This window comes from Ursus arctos, unplaced genomic scaffold (genome assembly GCF_023065955.2).
Source record: "Ursus arctos isolate Adak ecotype North America unplaced genomic scaffold, UrsArc2.0 scaffold_12, whole genome shotgun sequence".
Taxonomy (NCBI): Eukaryota; Metazoa; Chordata; class Mammalia; order Carnivora; family Ursidae; genus Ursus; species Ursus arctos.
In genome coordinates, this window is record NW_026622786.1 from 24,892,955 (window position 1) to 24,902,709 (window position 9,755).

Here is a 9,755-nt window from a genome sequence, read left to right on the forward strand (position 1 = left end):
TAAAATGTGGTCAACTCTTGGGGTACCTTGGTGGCTCAGCCAGTTAAATGTGTGACTCTTGATTTTGGCTCAGGTCATGGTCTCAGGGTCATCAGATCCAGCTCCAGGTTAGGCTCTGCACTGAGTGGGGAGTCTGCTTGAGATGCTCTCTCTCCCTCTCCCTCTGCCCTCCTCTCTTTCTCTCTTAAAAATAAAGAAATAAATCTTAAAAAAATAACATCTGGCCAACTCTTGATTATTCTGCAAATAGGAAATCATGGAATATACACATTAAATATATCCATACATTCACTGAAATCCATAGGTAATTTTTAAAAGTCTTTTCTTGGTCTACCTGGGTGGCTCAGTCAGTTAAGTATCTGCCTTCAGCTGAGCTCATGATCCCAGAGTCCTGGGATCAAGCTCCATGTTGGGCTCCTTGCTCAGCGGGAAGTCTGCTTCTCTCCATCTCCCTTTGCCCCCCCGCCCCAGCTCTTGCATGTGCTCTGTCTCTCTCTCACTCTTGAATAAATAAATAAAAATTTTAAAATTAATACATAAATAAAAGTCTTATCTAATTCAATCACTAACTTTCTTCTCAAATTTTCATCAAATTGCTCAAAATAGCAAATGAATTCATTTGAAGTCCAAAAGCTTTGATCACTTTCTGACCCTTTTTGCAAATGCTAAAATGCCCCCTTCCCCAAAATAATCAGTAAAGGATTAGGGGAAAACGCTAAATTTAGACCCAGATAATACAGGTAAAACATATTTTGATCCCCAAATTAAAAATGAGATGTGCTTTTCCAACCAGGACCTGGCAGAATGGCGCCTACAAAGAAGGATGGTGAGAAGAAGGGCTGTTCTGCCATCAATGAGCTTGTGACCAGAGAATACACCATCAACATCCACAAGCTCATCCATGGAGTGGGTTTCAAAAAGTGTGCCCCTTGGGCACACAAAGAAATCCAGAAATTTGCCATGAAGGAGATGGGAACTCTGGATGTGTGCATTGTCACCAAGCTCAACAAAGCTGTCTTGGCCAAAGAATGAGGAATGTTCCATACCATATCCATGTATGGTTGTCCAGAAAACTTAACAAGGATGAAGCTCTATATGCTGGTTACCAAGGTACCTGTCACCACTTTAAAAAGTCTACAGTTAATGTGGATGAGAACTAACTGCTGATTATCAAATAAAGGAATAAAACTGCCAAAAAAAATAATAAATATGTACTTTTTATGGCTATGTATCAAATTATAACATTGTTACATGATTATATACATACATACACAAATACACATCATTTACACATACACTTATTGTGACAGAATTTTTATTATGTATCAGCTCATTTCTTCTGCCAATAATCTCATTCCATATACAATTTACCTAGAAAACCCTACACTTACACTAAGACACCTCGAATGACATAGGTGTCTTTTGCAAAGTCTCCCAAGACTTCAGGATGGAACACTTAAAAAAAAAAAAAAAAACCTCTTGGAATTGTAATCTACCTGTATGCTTATTTCGGTGCCCCTTCACAATGTCAGGTTTTTTAAAGTAAGATCACACATGCACACAGTACATATTCCTAAAATTAAAAAAAAAAAATTCTCTTATTCTAAGAACTTTATGTGCCAAACTAATAGGCAAACTGCTAAAAATAATGAAACAAATTCCTAATATTTTATAAGTTCACAAATCCTATCACCTCCAGTGATTAGAACCTAAAGCAAACGATGCCACTATTTGCATGTGCGTGTGCATTTTGCATGGCAAAAGTATGCATTCAAGTACTGTTAGAAGTACTCAACATCTGCCAAAGCAAACTGGGGCAAAATTTATGCTTAAAGAGTCATTTAAAAAGTGAGTGAGCCTTGCTAAACCACACTGTACATATGGGAAAAAGAAAACATAAATGGTGTGAAAGCACAACGCAATCCATACTTATTTTATTATACAAGGACCTAACTGTTATTTACCTAAGATTAGTGATATGCCATGATTACTCTCTGCCTAGGAAATCACTACATGAAACAGTTCAATATCACAACAGGGACACTGCTGCTTTTGATGGGCATAATTTTAGGTAAGGTAATTGCTTCCAGTGACCTTCCTACTTTTTTGAGTGTTTCCTAGTGTATTTTCAACATAGCATTGTCTACAGCTGAAGTTCTCTTCATTATTTCCACTTATAAATAAGAATTTTCCCTGTTATGTGCACCAGCCATTTGAATTCTAAAAATTCAAAACAGTAAGTCATTTTACGTTCTTAACCACAAAACAAAAATAACTGCTTATTATTTTATTTATTTGTGATTCTACATATTTTTTCTACTGCTGGCTGTAAAGAGAAATCATAATGCAATGCCCCAGCTTTAATTTTAAGAAATGCAGGCAGCAATTTTGGGCAGTTAGTCTTTCTTACAGACTAGTGTCTTTTGATATATTGAAAAGACTACAGAAGCTGTTAGGATGATAATGGAAGAACCTTATACATTTTCATTGACATCAAGTTGCCATTGACATCACAGAATTGACAAGGTAATGGTTTTCACACATACTTACATTGACACCATAACATCAGAAGTGTCAGACACAATGGAAGTGTCTCCTACAAGATCTATTGGTATTTAAAAAAAGGAAAAAAATAAATGCAGAAGGTTATGATAATATATTATGTCTCTTAACATTTCTAATTGTCCATAAATGCATCTGATTTATAATGAACTCCTATTGCAGACATCACCTTTTTTCATACACATAAATTTGGGGGAAAGGGAAAGGTGAGAAAATTGGAGGTGATGAGTGTTAAGGCTATTGTGATAGATGTAAAAATATACTTAATCTGGAGCTAACAGTAACAATGTACAATTGTTCAAAACCAGGAACAGACTGTGGTAATGAGAAAATAGTCAAGGAACTCACACCAATTTGGTATTTTAGGTTAATTGCTTTATTATTAATACAGAGAGGTTGCACATTAGTTCTGTATAATTAGACAGAAATTATGCAGTGTTTGGTAATTGTAGCAGAATTCTGTAGTTTGCTATAACTTCATGCTGAACCAATATAAAAAATAAAGTATTACAATCTTTAAAAAGAGACACATAGTTGGCATCAGAGTATAACATGAAGCAGAAGCTGATATATGACAGATTTTCATTATTTCTGTGAGGTAAGTTAACTTGATCATATCTGCATGACAGGGTATTAATAAGATACTAGGTGATATTTTTAGTGTAACTGGAAGTACCATCAGCAGCCAGAGCTTTAACTTGTTTTCTTTCCATTTATAGGCACTTTATTTCTGTATTACCTGATTCAGTTAACATTCTTAAATTAAGACTCTTAAGAAAAACAGCTGGGTGTGATCTTAGTTAAAATTATGTTTATCTGAACAATAATTTCTTACCTCTTTTAAATGGAGTATGTTCTATGTTTCAAAGACTAGCCAAGTATCAGAGACAGGCAGATGACCAAGAGAGACATGGCCCTTGTCCTGCAGACCTTACATACTTCCATGGGGACGACAAAGCTCAACAGGTAATTTCCTAGTGGTTATTTAATTACAGGACAGTTGGAAGGTATCTTGGAGAAATCATGGTGCTGAGAGAGCATATAAAAAGGCAGATCTGAACTAGTCTTGGAGATAGGCAAGGCTTCTCAGAGGGGATGAGAAAAACATTCAGAGTACAAGGAACGATTCTACTTGAAAGCCTTGAGGCACCAAGTATGAATATGGAAGAGCAGGCTGGCACTCTGTGTTCCTTTAAAAATCTGTTTATTTTCATTCTACATATTTGAGGAAAATACACCAGAGTGAAGGAAGCTATGAAGAAAGAACATCATCCACTTTCCTGTAAAATGGCCACTGTTGCCAGCTCGGAGAATCTAATCTCTCGGAGAGCCTCCATCATGCTGCCATTTTGCCAGTTTTGACACGGTTGTCCCTACCTCCTCCACAATTTATCTCAGAATATTTCTGCTTAGAAGAGCAATGATTGGGTTAATTTTTTAAGTGAATTTAATTCTAGCTAATTACCTCATTTACACCTTGAATTTACTTGTCCCTGAAATTCCCACTGGAAAGGTGGCAAGTTATTTTTTTTTTAATTGTGCTAAGGTGGAACTACAGCAACAAATAAAATACACATAGTCCTGCCCTCATAAAACTTACCATCCAACAGGAAGTTAAATAAAGCACAGCAAGCACCAATACATAAAACTGTGAAATTATAATATATTTCTAAAATATAAATTAGCATCTTGGAGAATGCAAGGATATGAGAATTAATTAATTCTGCAAATCTACTCTCTGCCAGACATTATACTAAGCCTTAGAACTATATATAATATATAGGCTGTGGAGCTCACAATTTCAAAACTAGATTTACTGCAATTCAGCTAATGTTTATTGAGCACCTGCTATATAAAACACTGTAGTTCTATTTTTCTTCTTACCCAGCTTCTCCACTCCAGCCTCCTTGCTGTTCCTTGAACATGCCAGGCACGCTTCCATATCAAAGCTTTGCACTTGTTTCACCTCTGGGAATGTTCTAGTCCTAAATTACCTCTAGGATCACTCCCTCACTTCCCTCACCTCCTTCTCCAATGTCAACCTTGCAGTGAGGCATTCTTGGCCACCTTGTCTAAAATTGCACCCACACTCCCCTTCTCTGCTCCACACTTAATTTTTCTCCATACAAAAGGTTTATTTACATTCTAACATGCTAAATATTTTACACATTTTATATATTTGTTTACATTTATTTCCCATCTTACCTATTACTTGTAAACTCATAGTGTTCAGTGACATATCCTATGACAATGGGGTCAATAGCACTTTTTTATATATACAGATTATAAGGAATTCTTAATTGATTTGACAGCTTGATCACTTGCTGGAGCTGATAATCCTTTTTCATCTTATTTACCAAAATAAGTTTGGATAAATTAGGCCAAATTTAAGTAAATAACAAACCATTGCAGAAAATGAGAATTTGTTAAATATGGAGAGTAATAAAATTCCATTTTAAAAATTAATTTTTAATTTTTTCTTATGATAAAAGCAATCATGGGACCCCTGGGTGGCTCAGTTGGTTAAGCATCTGCCTTCAGCTCAGGTCATGATCCCAGGGTCCTAGGATCAAGTCCCGTATCAGGCTCCCTGCTCAGCGGGGAGTCTGCTTCTCCCTCTGGCTTCCCCTCCCCCTGCTTGTGATCTCTGTCTCTCTCTCTAATAAATAAATAAATTTTTTTTTAAAAAAGCAATCATAATCACTACAGGAAAAAATATAAAAACAGATAAAATAAAATAAATACCAACCATATTCCCAAAACCCAACTATAATCATTGTTAATACTGTAAGGATTTCTATACCAAAAATAGGATCATAGTATTCATACTACTCTGTAACCTATTCAATATTTTACATGCATAGGTTGCTCAGGCCTCTCCTGGGTGGGCTCTGACCTGCTTCACACAGGGACACCTGACATGCCTTGGCGATGCTCATAGATGAACCCACTCAGTGCCCACCCTCACTAATGAGTAACCAGGAGGTATGGAGGTGTGAACTCCCCACAGGGGAAAACTGACCAACTGACGCCAGTAGACACATTCTTCCCCCTTTCTATTAGCAACTCCCACTTTACAAAGTCCTGATACATAGTTTTTATGGCTTCTTAAGAAGGACTCAGTCTCACTGGTCTCATCATTGGTTTCACTTAGTAGTGAGCATATCAATAATGACTTCTCCAAATGCTGACTCTCCCTTCCGTGCCTCACTCTCCCTGTCTCTCACTTCATTTTTTTTTTAAAGATTTTATTTATTTATTTGACAGAGACAGACAGCCAGCGAGAGAGGGAACACAAGCAGGGGGAGTGGGAGAGGAAGAAGCAGGCTCCCAGCAGAGGAGCCTGATGTGGGGCTCGATCCCAGAATGCTGGGATCACGCCCTGAGCTGAAGGCAGACGCTTAACGACTGCGCCACCTAGGCGCCCCCCTGTCTCTCACTTCTGCTTCCTGGGGTTACACTCCCTAATAAAATAACAGCACATAAATTATCTGCTATTGGATCTGCTTCCAGGGAACCCAAGTTAAGACACCTCATTTTCCCACTTAAAATATATGTTAAACATGCTTTTCTATCACTGTCAATCCTTCTATATATAATGGAAATTGAGTAAGATCACAACCCTGTTTATCTTCTTTATTGCTTTTTACTCAGTACCTAGAGTTGTGTCTGACATACAGTAGGTGCTTGATACATTTTTACTGAATATAAGAGCTTATCATTGCTGTAAAGTATGAGTCTCCCTTACTTAAATCTTTGCTAGATTATATATACCTCAATATGCTGGTTTTGTTTTTTGTTTTTTAAAAACTCATGACCCTGAGATCAAGAACCTGAGATCAAGACCTGAGCTGAGATCAAGAGTTGGACGCTTAACCAACTGAGCCACCCAGGCACCCCTTTATATCTCAATATGTTTATTCAGACCATAACTAAACTGTCAAGTTGTTTTACCTAATTTTACCGATTTTAATCTGCTATGGTTATACAGCAAAATCTTGGCTCACGCATGATTATTTTCTCCATTCTTAACTTCTCTGGGTCAGAGGACATGCACAATATCAGGGATGTTTTATATGCATTTGCTATTCAATTTAAATAAATATTATGACATTCTATTTATTTTAATTTGTTGGCAATTCTTCTAGGACACCAGGATATTTTCATAACATTGACAGAGGAAAAAGGCATAACCTGTGTTCACCTGTTCCATCAGTTTAAAAACCACATGTTTTTATGAGATGGCAATAAGGCTGACCAGTAAATTCAAGCCAGGAAATTTAAAAATAAAAATTTGAACCTTAAAAATCCTTGCTGCTAAAACAAAACAAAACAAAACACCTTTTTTTTTTTTTTTAATAATAGGATCTCCCCTGCCATATCCCCCCCAACAGTAATTTACTTTTGGTGTCACAGAACTCAGCACCAAACAAATCATACACCTTATCCACGGCTATAAGCTCAAAATGCTCAGACTCATGTTTTTCACTATAAACCATGGGCAAAGTGATTCAAGCGTGTTTTTTCTGATAGTAAAAGAAATCCTGGAAACTCTTTACAATTATTCCTGCATGGATCAACGTGGCATACAGCAATAGTCCAGAGATCAGTATGAGACATATTTGAACGTGAATCCATGCTGACAGAGAAATACTCTCTATTTGTCGAATACTTGAAGTACCTCATTTTCTATGAACTGGATTATCTCTTCATAAATTGTGGGCAACAACTAAGATGAGTTTAGCTCCTACTTTTGTCACTGAATATAGCCAGCTGATCCATGAGTAATAGAAACAACAGAGTAATCAGTTTCAAACCCCCCCCCCCGAAATGTTTATTGTTTGAGAAAATAATCAGTCCATTCTCTGCATGAAAGGAAAATCCACACTCAGAAACCTATTTGCTACAATGAGTTTGATTGAACGCCCCCATACCAGGCTTGGTGTTACAACTTTATGTTGGAATCTGGAGGATTGCTCTTGCTTAGTATCAAGTTAATTATTCCACATATAAATTCAAATTGATAGATCCCAGCTAGTCAGCTAACAGCCTTTATCACACTATTCTATATCAATCAAAACAATGCCATTGAGCATCACTACAGTGAAAAAAAAGAAAGTCTTTTCTCTTTCACTTGAAACCTTTTTTGATTGCCTCAAAAGTTCTTTGTGATATGTGATAAACATATTTAAATATATGTTTTCACAGCCTCTTCAAATGTTTGAATTAAATATGTATCTTTCAGTGGGGGCAATAGAGCCATAACACTGATGAAAAATAAAATCACCAGGTATCCAACAGGGTCATTGGGTAAATCAGGTTTCATGGGCTAGATGTAAACCACAGTTCTGTCCATTGCAGAACTTGAGGGATTGAAATAAAATCGACATACATCATCAATTCATTTCTGCTTTAACATTGTTCAAATTTCTCCTGGCATTTAAAAAAGTACATATTGAAAAGGAGAATATACACCAATGCAGGCTAAGGACAAATCCTGAGCCCTCTCAAGTATAAATGTGTTTAATTTGGTATTTTTAGTTCTGTGTCTATGGAGAAAAAGAAATTTGTGCTCAACTCCAGTCTACAAATTTCTGTGTGCCTATTGACATAATATGTAGATGTCCTTGGCCAGATAAAAAGACAAAAAGAAAACTGCCTGCCTGCCTGCACAAGCCAGGAAGCACTGCACACCCTCTCAAAGACCTCTCTCTAATCAAAACAATTCTCCAAGGCTGAACGATGGTCTGAAAAAAAGCTAAGAGAAAATAACAAAGAGAAAAAACCCCAAACTTGCACATTTTTGACCTACATCTGTTGAAATATAATGTCTTACAAATAAAAAAAATATGAAATTCTGATAAAATGTTTTCAATGATGTTTATTTTTTTAAAAAAAAAAAGGAAGAAGAAAGAAAGAAAGAAAGAAAGAAAGAAAGAAAGAAAGAAAGAAAGAAAGAAAGAAAGAAAGAAAAGAAAAGACCCAATTATGAGATAAACATTTCCAGAGGAACAAAAGCTATAGCATTCATGATAAATTGCTCTTTATTTCATTTTAAACCATAGATACAGTCTTACCTTTGTATATTAAACTGTGACAGATTCTATTCTTTTTATAGCAATTCTGCTTTTTCTTGTAACTGTATACATCTGGAGTCCAAGAAGTGCTCAGCTGATGGATTTCAAGCATATTTTGCAGCAAATAGCACCTCTAAGCACTCTATGTAAGTTCTTTGTCTCACTTCTAAGGTCAACTATGTGCACTAATTTTAACCTTAATTTTTTAAATATGAAGGAAATTTGATATGAAAATTGGACTTGACTTCTTTAATGACTGAGTTCTATTAGGCTAACTCTCTAAAAGGGGTACTGCCTTAAAGATTATCCTTCTCTTTGAAAAACTGAGTCCATCCACATAGAGTTTTGGCAACTAAGAGATTACTGTCATATTCGCAAAAGCTACCCTGCTTCCAGAATCCTAAATGATCTTCATTTCCTAAATCAATACATTCCTTATGCACATTTCCTTGAAAATGTCAATTCTGTATATTTAGATTTAACAAATACTTTATTCTAGCTCTTTTCATTTCTTTTGATTACTGGGGATTGTTCTGACATCACGGGGAGATGTGTAAAGACAAACAGTACATGCCACACTTTACCAGTCATGTCAGTACCACTACTGAATGAGCTTTTCAATGCTAGGCCACATGACAACCATGCAGTTTCTGCCAGACATAAAGTGGACTTGTATTCAGTTGGCATTTCAGCACTTATGTGGAACACAACCACTTTTTAGAATTACAAGGTTACTTAATTGAAAGTAGATTTTAAAATTATAGTAGTTGTTAAATACTAGGAGCTAAATTTTCACTTGTGTACTTAAAGCTGTTATTTGGAGCTGAATCGGGCAGGCAGTTTAACAAGCAACAGGAAATGTTTAAAATCACCAAGATCATTATCCAGTGAAATTAAAATCCCAAACCAGAGGGCTCAGCATTACATGGGAATTTGCAAGTGAAACCAGCATCATCATCAGGAACACATCTGGATAGGTAAGACTATTAGATAACACTTCATCTTGGGCGGAGAAGAGAGGCCAGGAAGTCCCCAGCCTGAGGGAAGTCATGTTTTCTGGGACTGCAGACATGGATCCATGTATACCGTGTAAGAGAACTGTCAGTTCAGGTGAAA

The 9,755-nt window shown here is 36.4% G+C and overlaps 1 pseudogene; it reads left to right on the forward strand.

Annotated features, from left to right (window-relative positions):
- Positions 1–804: 804 nt before the first annotated feature.
- LOC123001007 (60S ribosomal protein L31-like) lies at positions 805–1,167 on the forward strand (annotated as a pseudogene).
- Positions 1,168–9,755: the final 8,588 nt, after the last annotated feature.